We start from the raw sequence: 14,286 nt of genomic DNA on the forward strand, positions 1-14,286 counted from the left end.
AATAACTCAGATAAGGTTTGATGAGGGCATAGAGCAGTGGGATTTACCCCCTTTTTCTTCCTCTTAGCTATGCCCCCTATTAATGCAGTCCAAGAATGCATTACCTTTTTTTTTGTCTACCATTTTGCACTGTTCATTCATTCATATTGAACTTGCAGTATACTAAAACTCCCAGATCTTTTTTCAGAATGACTACAGTTTAACCTTGCCTTTTCTTTCTAATACTTGTGTTGTACCCAAATACAAGACTTTGCACTTACCTGTATTGAATTTCATTTTATTATATTCAGTCTCATGCCCTAGACTGTCAAGATCTTTTTGGATGCTGACTTTCTCAGTCAGTATGTTAGCTATTCCATCCAGGTTTGTGACATCTGTAAAATCAATGATCACACCATCCATGTGTTTATCCAAGTCATTGACAAATGCTAAACATTTCAAACGTTTGTATGCCTTGTCTCTTCTTTCTCATATCTTCAATTAGATTTTCAGCTCCTTGAAGGTAGAGACCATATTTATTAATGTTCCAAATGAGGATTTAAAAAAATGACAACTATGCCTCTTAAAGTTTTGCGTAAACACTTTGCATGTCTCAATATACAATTACTGGAACATCGGAGAAAAAGCCAATGGCCCTAACCATGCACTACCTGAAGGTAAAGATAAATATGTTGAGAATCGTAAGGTATGATTCCCATGACATGATCTATTTTTCAGTCAAGTCCCATTGTATTAGAAAGTAGTCACATGGGGCCAACGTTATGCACATAGTAACTATTTGATGAATGTCAAAAGAATAGATAAGATGAATGTTGTCCCTTAGTGTTCTACCTAATCAATCCCATATGTCCCTAGTGTCCTGTGAAACTCAGCTTCGATTTTGTCATCTGCTCAAAGCCTTTCCTGGTCCTTCCAGCAGCTGCTGACTTTTCTCTGAAATTAGCTTCCTTTAAGTGTGTCTATATCTTTTATGTTCACATGTTGTCCATCACATTAGAATGTAAGGTCTTTGAAGGCAGAGAGACTGTTTTTGCCTTTCTTTATATCCTCAAAGTGTGGTGTGGTGCTAGGTAGAAACTTAAGAAATATCAGTTGTCTGACTAACTGAACCCTAGAGAATGAGGATGACGATAAAAGATCATGCTTGCCACATTTCTCTATTTTTCTTCCTCATGCCTTTGAGGTAGGAAAGGCTCTATTCTCTAGTCTGGATACTTGCAAGTTGTGACAGTATGGCAATGAGTCAATATCAGGCAACCAATTCTATACCAATCATATCTTACATTTATGTGGAGTTTTGCAATTTAGAAAGTATTTCCTCACAAGTGTATCAGTCATCTTATTTTATAGATAAGGAAACTGAGTCTCGGAGAAGTTATATGACTTGAATAGTAGCAAAGATAATAAATAACAATTCCTAGTACATTGCAGGCATCGACAAATGCTTGATGCTTGTTGGTTTGATGTGCAAAACTCTTCTGACTCTTCTGCCCAGTCTTCTTTGTCCTAGGTCAAAATACCTCCTATTATCCGTCTCCATTTCCATCAAATGTCAGCAATGTTTACAATGCATTTAGAATTTCATTAAATAATAACTGAAAAAAGACTATATCCCCTTCCTCAAGTTAAACAGAGGTGATTGCATAAACATTATTAAAAATCCATCAAAGCGTTCATTATAGAAACATCCTAGGGAAATAGCTATGGTGTTTAAGTCCAATTCTGTTAACCTACACCAAATCCAAGCTTCATTTTTCACCTGATTATAATTCATCAAAAATAAAAAAAAACCTTCAAAGATTTTGCCTTGGAGCCAAAAAAATACATTTATGAATGTTTCACTTGGTATCCTATTAACTTTAAAATTAACAGCTCTTGATTGAGAGTCAGAGATTACTGGAATTAAATGGCACATAATTCAGCATATCTACAAATTGTTAGTGATCATTCTTTCCTCACGTAGTTCATTCCTTTATCCCTTCTCCCTTCCTCCCTCAACTAGTCCTCTTTAAGGTTTAAGAGGCAATGGGGAACAAAGGATGGAGTGCTAGATTTGGAGCCCAAAATACTTAGTTTCAAATCTTGACCCTTACTCTTATTAACTGTGTGACCTTAGGCAAGTCACTTGAACCCTCTGAGCCTCAGGGTATTTTCAAAGGTTGTAAATTATGTATAGATCACAATCTGATATACGATATCAGGGTAACTGAGACTTAAATCTTTTATCTTTGGAAAATCCTTCTGCCTTTTGTTTTCTGTTTTTCTTGAGTTCTTAATTATCATTATGCTTAAGATCTTGTTTCATTCACTCTAGATAGCTAGTTTGTTTTTTCCTACACATCAAGCAACGTGTGTGTGTATATATGCATACATATGAACATGCAATCATATACACATGTACATGCATACATACATATGTATACATGTATACATATATATGTGTGTGCATATAATATATATATTTACTTACTATGTGCCAGGTACTAAGCTATGTACTGAACATGCATGTACAAAAAATGAAATAATCCTTTCTTCTAAGGAACATGAATTTTAAATTTTAGACCTCTGAAACTTGAAGACTTAGATATACAGGACAATTCCACTACAAATCTACAAAGAATGAAAAAGTAATCAAGACTTGCCTTACATGATGATAAGCTATCTGAGGATAAGGATCACATGGAATGAAGTAAATGTTATTTATTGGAAAGAAGACTGGACCAGGAATAATAAAAAAAAGGCTATATTCCTTAATTAGGTCAGTGACCCATTTTGGCTTTTATTTTCCTTATATATATAGATGAGAGAATAAAATTAGAATATCTCCAAGGTACAATTTGAATTAAAGTTTTGGTTTCAGTTCAGTTTTAAACTATAGGTAGGAATCTGTGCCTTACAATAGTTGTATATCGTCCTGTTCACATGGGAAGTCATTCAAAATAGTGGAAAACATGGGGAGATGTAGAATCAGAAAGACTGGGGTTTGAATTCTGCCTTGAATGCTCGTGAGCTTTATGACCTTGGGTAATTTACTTCATCTTGCTGAATATCCTTTTCCTGATCTCTAAAATGGAAATACTAATACCTACAGTAGCTGTCCGAGAGGATTATTGCGAGGAGTAAATAAACAAAACAAAAAACAGACACTTACTATCTATGTGACCCTGGGCAAGTCACTTAATACCTGTTTAAGGGGTCACAAAGAATTGGACATGACTGAAAATGACAAAATAACAGCAACACACACATACACACACACACAAAATCAATGTGAAGTGTTTTGCATACTTTCAATAGCTAAGTGGCACAGTGGATGGAGTGCCAAGCCTACAGTCAGGAAGACTTATCTTCTTGAATTCAAATCTGGCCTCAGACACTAGCTGTGTGACTCTGGAAGAGTCACTTAACCCTGTATGCCTGTTTCCTCTGGCGTAAAATGAGCTGGAGAAGGAAGAGGCAAATCACTGTGCTATCTTTGCCAAGAAAACCCCAAATGGGGTCACAGAGAGTCAGATATGACTGAAATGACTGAACAAAAACAACAAATAGAAACGTCATTCTTATAAATACCATCACAATCAACATCATCACCAATCCCAAGAGCCATATGGCAATGAAGGTGGCATCATTAAGGACATTCATTTGGTTTATCAGTCCTCTCACAAAGACTCCAATGAGTGCTAAACAAACTTGGGAGTAACATGAGAGTTCCTAGATCTAGGAAATACAGTATTATTTTATCAATAGTAATTTGATCTCAAGGTATACTCATTGATAGCTGCCGATTTTTTATTCACTTAAAGAGGAACTAATTTTGTTATTTTACTCAATGTTGCCTTAATGAGCTGAACATGAGAAAGAATGATCTCCATTGTATTTCCTTACAAAAAAAAATTAGTGAACTTATTTGAAGGAAGTCAAGGTTGCTACTTAACCAGTTTGAAATTACTCTGGAGAGTTGATTGTTAAATTTTTAATGTGAGCATTTGCATTTCTGAAATCAGCAAAAAATCAAGGCTTGATATATTTTATTGATTGTCTAATCTTAAGAAAGTGATGGAGGAATTTCTAATAACTCCAATTAAACTTAAAAGTATATCACATATACATTCACAGACGTTTGAATATGCATGTATGAGTGTGTATTTATACATATGTAAATAGTTATATGTGTGTCTGTTATATAATACGTAACATGGGATTATATATACATTTTCAGCGATCCAATTGTTAAATATTTATTCCCATGCCCTAATCACTGGTTGGCAGAGGACATGGAAGGTGGAGGTAAGGTGGGGTAACCTTAGGCACAGGGATAAAACTTCTACTGGGGTTAACTAATGGAGCCACCATACTCACACTTTGGATAGTTACCACTAGATGGCAGTATTTCTTTATAAGTGGGAGAAGCTTTTTGTTCACGTCCTTTCAGTCCCAAAGCATGTTGTTACAGCAATAAGGAAGACTTAAGGAAGGATATTTTCAAACCTCACTAACCCCTCCCCCCAACATGAAATTCTTTATTAAAACAAAACAAAACAGAAACTTATGTCAACTTTTACTTTCTATATATAAACAACCTTGTATTCTAGTTAGAATAAGTATCAAAATGTGAAAACCTAAGTACGAATTAAGTAATTTGTTACCACTTTACTGTTATAAGATTCACTACTATAAATATTTCCTTTTCTTTATGTCCAGAGGACATCTATTGTCTGTTACCTTATTATTGTTCCAGGATCTTTCTACATCTTCTGTCCTTTCTGTCCTTTCCTATTTCTTGCTACCATTCAGAAGGACATTTATTATTCCTCTTACAAACATTTGTTAGACTGTGAGCTCTTGATTTCTCTCAAAAGCTATTGTCCAGAGATCGTCTAGAATGTGATTTTTTTTTTAAGAAAATGAAGGCATATAATTCTTAACTTACGAACGATCCCTCTCACTTAATGTATGATTTTGTAACTTTACTTCAAAAAGTAGCCAGTCTTTCCTTAACAACGGAATATTGCCATCAAAAAAAAAAAACAGAATCTGCATAAAATTATATAATCTCTTCAGGATCCTTCAGCAATAACAAGCTTTGCAACTAAAAATCTTTTTTTTTTTTCATTTAAGTCTATTGGCAATGCTAATTACTCTCTTAAAATGTATAACCATTGCTAGTTTGGGTGGAACATCATGTCACAGTGGAAAGAAAATTGGATTTGAAGTCAAAGAACTTAGCTTTGTTATTTAATATGTGCTTAACACTGAGCTAATCAATTAAGCTCTCTGAGTCTCACTTTCCCCAATTGAAAGAAACTGTAGACAGTGGTTTTTTGTTTGTTTGTTTGTTTGCATGCTTTTTTTTAATGAATTACTTTGATGAGAGATTTAAAATTTGTCTGTCACCTAAAACCATGTAAGACAGCCAAAAGAACCAATATGAATTTGAGTTTTTTGGCCTCTGAGGTTTTTAAGAGGGTAAACAATCTCTTTCTTTTTGCTATACCATCCTGCACTGATATGATATTCGTGTGGTTTCAACTAAAGATTAAAATTAGAGTAATAGATAATATAATAAAATAGTGTGGACCCTCGAGAAGTAACTCAAGGGCTGGTATGACTCTAGAAATAGTGGCCCTGGAGTTGGGGGGTGGGGTGCGATTCCTAGTCTTTTTTTTCTAGGCCCACAGATGTCAGTAGATATGGCCATGACCTCGGGTTGGGTATCAGGTCCCCCTCCAACAGACAGAAGCTGATAACGTGAATATAAATACCTAGCCTATACAAATCCAAGCTGCGCCAGTAACATGCCCTCTTCATTCTATTAAGTAGTATAGACGATTGTATGTGGGTGTCCCAAAGAAAGAGGAGACTCTACAAGAAGAGAAACATAATTTTCCTTACTTCAAACACAGGCCCATGATTTTGGAGGATGATCCTTGATTTATTCTCCCCTCTCCATTGCCACTGAACAGCCAGTTGTTTTTTAAAAATGAAAAACAAGATGTTCATCTTCTGTTGCCTCGGCATCTTGCCAACCCAGAAAGAAAAATTAGACAGTAAATCTTAACCAATACTGGAGTTGTAATGGCCCAAGAAATCCAATTCTGTCTCTTCTGTTTGGTTTTCTGAGAATCCCACTGTTGGAAGCTTTCTAGGTCTTTTTCACCCCAATTTCTCCACCCCCCCCTTTACCCCTACCACATCTAAATTCAGATACAAAAGTTGGTTCAATTCCTACCAGCCACCATTTATTTTAGACCTGTGTAAACTGACTGATAAAAATGTAAATAAAATAAAGTCCATTCTAATGCCTATTGTGACAAGGAGATGACCCTTAGGTTATGCTAGAAGAAAGCAGGGATTCTTCTAAACTGAAAGTGGGTCCAACAAGAAACCTTGTGTTTGTCTTTCACAGCAATCTAGATGGCCTAAGATTGGTAGTGTAGTACAATTCAAATGGCACTAGCTTTGGAAGAATAGGATCTGAATTTAAATCACAGTTTTGCTACTTATTTCTTGTATGACTTTCAGTGAGTCTCTTAAAACTTTTTGGGCCTCAGTTTCCTCATTTGTAAAATCAAAGTGATTATACTCGATGACCTCTATGATGCTTTCCTTCTCTGAATTTAGTGTCCTTGATAAATAATTAAGGGCTGAAAGATTCATAATCAACGAATTAGCCTTGAAATAATCAGGTGGCTTATATTTCTGGGTCCATTCCAGATCATAGCTTTCTGCTACGTCACAGAGCTGTTATGCTCTGCCTTAATAGTGTATATATGCACAACAATGCAATTGGCAGCCTTTTGATGAATTGCAGAAATAGAAATGGCAAAGAAATGAAATAGCATGCACATTCCTCAAAGTCCTCGGTTTTCAATGAAATTGGCAGAGGTGTTATGTCGGAGTAGGAAGAGTGTTAGATTTATAGGCCAAATTCCCCTTCTGATCTTATTTCCCATGGGACTCTGGAGAAGTCACTTAGCTTTTCTGGGTTTCAATTTCCTTGGTACAATGAGAAGTTGCTTCTTTTACCTTAAGAATTTCAACCTTCTTCAGATCAAGTCACTTCAGTTAAAAACCAAGAAAAAAACAACTAAGGATCTGGGAGGTCCATGGCCTTAGTCAAGCTAACAGAGAGCTTTTTGCTAGAAAAGTTGAGACTAAAACAGTTCTCTTGATTCCCAATGCTCTTTGAATATATACATCTCATTTTCTTCTCAATGAAAGGGATCATAAGCAAATGCACATCCTGTAAGTCTTGGAATCGGGAGACCTGAATATGAATCTTTTCCGCATCACCTGCTTTGTGACCATGGCCATGTCAATTGCCTTCTCAAGCCTTCAATTTCCTCATCTATAAAATGGAGACAGTCAGGGCAGCTAGGTGGCACAGTGGGTAGAGCACCAGCCCTGGAGTCAGGAGGACCTGAGTTCAAATCTAGCCTCAGACACTTGATACTTACTAGCTGTGTGACCCTGAGCAAATCACTTAACTTCATTGGCTTGGCGGGGGGCGGGAATGAAGATAGTCACACCACGTATTCCCCAAGTTGTCTGTGAGGAATTTTTTTTTTTAATGTAATACAAAGCAACATATGATTATTATGGGTTATCAGTTCCCTACACAATCCTTAAATATAATCTTGCTATTTATTTCCATATCTGTGTTTCAAAAGCTGTTCTACCATTCATAGTGAAATTTTTAGGAATTCTCAAAGTCCTGAACTCCTTTTATTCCCTGATATGTCATCCCATGAACCTGATTGGAAAACTCAGGGTTGTTCATCCCAGTTTCCAATGGTGCCCAGTGAAAATGTCGCATAACCAAGCTGTTTTCAGCTTTAACATTTTGTGACCTCAAACTATGAAGTGTCAATATTATATTCCTGTGACTAATTATGCTAAAATTATTAGATGATTAAGAATTGGTTATGTATACTACTCTCTCCCAGGCTCTGGCTAATATATTCAGAATTTAGATAAAACAAAATCCCCATCCATCAACTTGTTGCTTGCTATCTACGCTCATGGGGATAGCAAGTAGGAGGATGAACCATAATACAAAATGTTACATAGATCATAGATGTGGAAAGAATCTCAGAAGCCACATCTTCTAGCCCAATGTCCTCATTAAGCAAATAGAAGCTATTGCTGACTTGCCCAAGGACACAGTTACTAAGCAGCCAAGGCAGAATCTGAACCCAGACTTTCTAGCTGCTGGGGCAATACTCTTTTGAGTGAACTCATATGATAAGTATAAAAGCTATTTACACTTTGAGGGCAGGGGCATCCCATTTCCAAATAGAGGGAGCCAGAAAGCCTCTGTAGAAGTGCTGAGGATGGAGTTGTAGAGCCACCCCGATGAATCATAGAAGACAAGACTTGTAGTTCGGATCAGTCAACCAATCAAAAGTGTGCCCTGGTTGTAAATAAGTCTTTAATCAATTTGAGTGGATTATCCTGCATTGACTGTTGAATGAAGGGAAATGATGCCACAAAGGAAACAACTTGTGATTCATTGAACGAGTCAAACCCTACCTTGCCATATTATTAAAATAAATCTGCTTCGCAAAGTTGTGTTCAGTAGCATGGCAATCAAATGCTGAAGGACCCTGGGCTTCTCAGAGACTTATTGAGGCAGAACTTTGCAGGGAGGAGGAGGAGTGAATTTTGTCGCTGTTCATTTGGGGTTGACTCTATGTGATCCCATGGACCATACTCTTATGCTGGGTTTTCTTGGCTGAGATATGGAGTAGTTTGCCATTTCCTTTTCCAGTGGATTAAGGCAAATAGACCTGAAGTGACTTGGCCAGGGTCACACAGCTAGTAAGTGTCTGAGGCCATATTTGAACCAAGGTCTTCCTGACTCCAAGCCTAGCACTCTGTCCACAGAGCTATCTAGCTGCCTGGAATAAATCTAGAATAAATATTCCCTCCCTTTCCCTCTCTCCATGAATATGCTATTAAAGAGCCTCAACCAGTTGTAGGTAGAACATCCAGTCAGAAGCAGAGAGAGAAACCCTGGGTACAAACGTAAGCTCAGAGACACTTAGATTTCCCCCTGGTTGAGTCAGTAGGCAGCTCAGTGAATGTGAACGCTTGCACTAAAGAAGAATGATATAGACTCAAGATAGAACTTCTAGCAAGCAGGATTTGTGGATTTAACCCCTAGCTATGTGCATGCCTCACTAAAATTGAAATATCAGTGTAATTGTCCTATTTCCCTGGACTCTGTGTATTATTATTATTATTATTATTTTTGGAAAGTGTGCCTAAAGTTCGATAATATATTTGTAAAATCTTTTCTTAAACCTTCCACCTTAGTAAATATCCTTGCTAAAGAAACTAATTATGTCTGGCTAATTGTTAGTGAGGAATTCACTGGGAGGGGCTCCTGGGAGTAAAAGTCAAACACTGTTTGGACATCTGGCCCAACAATGCAATTGTGAGTTCAATAAATAGCCTCATAGTAAGTATTACATAAATGGTGAAGTTGAAATTGCATTGTTTTCTCATTTAAAGCATGTCAGTTTTTCTCCCAATAAACTCTTACTCTAATGTTTCAACATGGTGTAGAAGTGGACATAGGCAATTGTCTAGAAGATTCTGCCAGCTGAGTATGAACTCATCCTACCAACTTGATGAGTCTTTGAGCGTGAGCTTGACAGGTATTGTCAAGTAACTATGCAAGTTATTGCATTAGCTAAGTTTGGAATTTCACCAGCAGAGGTAGTGTTAGCCATTCTTGGTCAGAAAGGTCAACTTGTTAAACCTCCCAATTAGTAGAAGGGCTGGGGAATTTTAAGAACGGAATGAGTACATTCCAGATCCTAGAACTGAAGCATAAGAATCCAGAACATCGTATCTAATTTTCAACTCTTTTCAATTATAGACACAACATCAATTCAATAAACATTTGTTCAAGCGACTGTCCAGGTACTGCTGGGGACTAAAAAAGCAGAAATGAAGTAGTAAACTCAGAATTTACCTTTAAATGAATTTAGTGGATGAAAGGATGGTTACATATAAGAACAATACTCTGTTATGTCCCCACGGATGAATCCATGGATGCATGTATTTCCTCCACTGGCCCAGACTGTGACCCATCTGTGCTTTCCCAAATCTATGTAGTTCATGTTCATGTCACCCTATAAGTATACAGAGGAAAGATAAGTTCTAGTAACAATTTAAGTTAGTTAACAAGCGTTTACTATGTGGTCAGCACTATACTAAACATTGGGAACACAAATATAAGTAGAAAGAAAAATAGTCCCTGTCTTTAAAGGACTTACATTCTAATGGGGGGGGGGGCAATATTAAGATGGAGTTGACTTAATGGAACACTATTGTGCTATAGGAAATGATGAGCAGGTGGATTTCAGAAAGACCTGGAAAGACTTATATGAACTGATGCTGAGTGAAATGAGCAGAACCCGAAGAACGTTACACACAGTAACAGACACATTGTGCTGTGACTGACTTCTCAGCAACGCAAGGATCTAAGACAACTCCAAAAGACCCACAATGGAAAAAGCTATCCACATCCAGAGATAGAACTATGGTGTCTGAATGCAGATGGAAGCACGCTATTTGCTCTCCTTTTCTTTTATTGTTTTGTTTATTGCTGCATTCTCATGGTTCCTCCCATTAGTTCTAACTCTTCTTTACATCAGGACTAATGGGAAAATATAAGTGTATTAGTATAACTATTAGTATATTAATATATTAATAGTGCTTAATATAAGTGTATTGGTATATTAATATATAAATGTATTAGTATATCAGATTGCATGCTGTCTTGGGAGGGGAGGAAAAGGGAAGGGGAGAAAATTTAAAACTCAAAATCTTATAGAAATGAATGTTAAAAACTAAAAATAAATAAATTAATTAATTATTTAAAAAAGAGATGGAGTTGAAAAGGTGGTGGTGGAGTGGAGGTGAAGGTAGTCTGGGAGAGTCAGGAGATCAGTCTGGAGAGGAATGAAGACAGGGTTGTCCTGGGCTTCCTCCTTAAAATGGAGGTACTGGACAGAACCAGCCAATCAGAGGGACAAGTCTTCCAGATTTTTTTTGAGCATGGATCACACTGATTCTGTCTTCCTTTACTCTCACTGAGAGACTTGTTCTTGCTCAAGTTCTGATCAAATCCTTCTTGGATCCTATCTTTCAGGCTACTTTTTGTAGGCCTGGATTCTTTGGATATATTCCATAGTGCACTGTGAATATTTGCTTTGAGTCAATGAGGTCTCAATTAGGTCGAATGCCCTAATACAGTGGATCAGGTGTCAAAAGAAGCAAATTAAGCCAGGTTTATTGTATCGACTAGAGGAAATTGTTGGCACAGTGGATAGAATATTGGTCCTGGAGTCAGGAAGATCTGAGTTCAAATTCAGCCTCAGTCAATTAATAGCTATGTGACTCTGGGCAAGTCACTTAGCCTCTGTTTGTCTTAGTTTCCTCAATTGCAAAATGGTAGTAATAATAATAGCATATACATTGCAGGGAGGTTGTGAGAGACAAATGAGATAACATTTGTAAAAAATGCTTAACACAGCACCTGGTAAATAATAGGCACTCAATTTCCTTTTTCTGTAAAATGAGAGGGTTGGAATAGATGACCCCTAATGACATCTCCTAACTTTACATTTATTATCTTATTTATGCCCATGGTAATCTTTATTGACACTCTATACCCATAATGTTCTGGACTATCCTAAAAGAAATATACTACCACCAGAATCACTTGTCAAACTGTGTCATCTTTTTTGCAATTAGCTTAAAAAATAGGGAGGTAGAGGAAATTAGAAAAAAACAAAAACATCATCAGTGAGTTCTTGTTCTATGACCTTGATACTAACTGATTTCTTGAATTACCATTAGCAAATGTACTATTTCTTTTGCTAAAAATTGGTCTTTGTGTTCACAAAGAATAGTATCAAGGTTATAGTTCAAGCTGAGAAGTGACATTATTTGCTGAGTCTTTGGTTTCTTTTCCTGGACAATAAATACACTGCTGCAAAAGGTTAAAGGTTTATTTTATTTTTTATAAAGTTTATCATATGATCTTGTAAAAGAGATTTTAGTATTTTTTTCTAATTTTTGTGCCAAAATTCCTTCTCAGTGCATCCCTTCCAACGGTTTTCTCCAAAAAAGAAGATTCACAGTTAAACAAAACTGAGCAATTTGGCGACTACAACTGATCTCATACGTAATAATTTACAATCCACCACACCTCCAAAGAGAGGAAGGAAATGAGTTTATTTGCCAGTCATCAGGAACCGGTTTTGATTGTTGAAGTTGAGCTGAATATCCTCTTTCCATGTGGCCCTCCATTGCCTCATGGATCTATTCAAAATTCCAGTGACATCTGAGACCTCCCCGACCATCACTCTCTTACATGTGATATCTTCTTTTATCATAATGTCAGCTTCTTGAGGATAGAGACTCTCTTTTGGATGGTTTTTGCATCCCCAACACTTAACATAGGGCCTGGCATGTGGTAAATACTTAATAGATGTTTATTTTTTAAATTCACTTATATTATTGTAGTCATTATGTGGATTATTCTCTGAATTTTTCTTCCTTTGCTTTGCAACAATTCATATAATCTCACACCTTTAGGATTACTTCCTGTTCCTGGTTTCTTATGGAAGTAATAGATTACATTCATAGACCAGAGTTTGATCAATCATTCTGCAAAGAAGAAGTACCTGTTTGATTCCAGCTTTTTGCTACTATTGAAAAGTGCTGCTTTCAATGTTTGGTTGGAGATGGGACCTTTTTTTCTACTTTTGACCTCTAGAGTGTATGTATGCGCCATGTAACTGGATCATAGCATACAACTCACTTTGTGCTATTTTTTCCTTTGAATAATGTCAAATTGTTTTCCAGATGAGTTGTCTTCCTTCCCAGCTACACCTACGGTGCATTAGCATGTCTGTCTTCCTACAGCCCCTCCAACACGGACTATTTCTGGTGTGGATCATTTTTGCCAACTTCACGTGTGTGAGGTGAAGTTCAGAATTCTTTTCATTGAAATGCAAACATTCTTACGACAATGTGGAAAATTACTTTTTTATATGCTGATGATCATTTTCATTTCATTTTTAAAAACAATTCATGTCTTGAGCTCATTTAAAGCAGGGTATCTTCATCTTTTGGATTTCATGGACCCCTTTGGTAGTTGGGAAAAGCCTATGAGACACTTTCTCCAAAAAATAGCTTTCAGTAAAGAGATGCTAAATTTCAGTCAAAGGTTACTGAAAATAGTTATAAAATATGTTTCCATTCAAGGAAGTAGATCCCATGATTTATCCATAGACCCCTTGATTGGAGGGGGGGTACGGTTAAAGTGATACTTTAAGCATAATTTAGTTAGTATAAGTATAGTTTACCATAATTATGTGTCTGTAACTACTATTACTGTAATTAGATAAGTGTAGTTTACTATCACATACTATGCATATAAGACCATGAAAAATACCTTCCAAAATCAAAGAAAAAAATCTTTGGAGTTGTTATTATTGTTGTTCAGTCATTCAGTCTTGTCTAAGTCTTCCATAGCATACCAGGCCCTTCTATCTTCCACTATTTCCCAAAGTCTGTCCAAACTTACATTCACTGTTTCCATGACATTATCCATCCATCTTATCCTCTGCCATCTCTTTTTCCTTTTGCCTTCAATCTTTCCCAACATCAGGGTCTTCTCCAAAGAGTCCTGTCTTCTCATTATGTGGTGAAAGTATTTAAGCTTCAGTTTCAGTATTTGACCTTCCATTGAATACCTGAAATAATTTCTTTACTTATTAAGTAATTTGATCTCCTTGCTGTCCCTTGAACTCTGAAAAGTCTCCTCCAACACTACACATTGAAAGCATTCTGTGGTGTTTGGCTTTCCTTATAGTCCAGCTCTTATAGGCATACATTGCTGCTGAATAAACCATAGATTTGCATATGGAAACCTTAGCTGGTAAGGTGAGGTCTCTGCTAGTATGCCATACAGATTTGCTATAGCTTTCCTTCAAAGGAGTAAGCATCTTCTAATTTCATGGAAGGAATATGTTTTCAATATGATAGGCAGCTTGGCAGCATAGCAAAGAGAGCTCAAGGCCTGTAGTCAGGAAGACCTGAGTTCAAATTTGACTCCAGACATTTATTAGCTATGTGACCCTCGGCAAGTCACTTAACCTCTGCCTGCCTTAGTTTCCTAACCTGTAAAATAGAGATGATAATAATGGTACCTGCCTCCCAGGGTTGTTGTGAAGATCAAACGAGTTAATAATTATAAAGCAC

The sequence above is a fragment of the Vombatus ursinus genome, unplaced genomic scaffold (genome assembly GCF_900497805.2).
Source record: "Vombatus ursinus unplaced genomic scaffold, bare-nosed wombat genome assembly UNPS02014810.1, whole genome shotgun sequence".
NCBI classification, from domain to species: Eukaryota; Metazoa; Chordata; class Mammalia; order Diprotodontia; family Vombatidae; genus Vombatus; species Vombatus ursinus.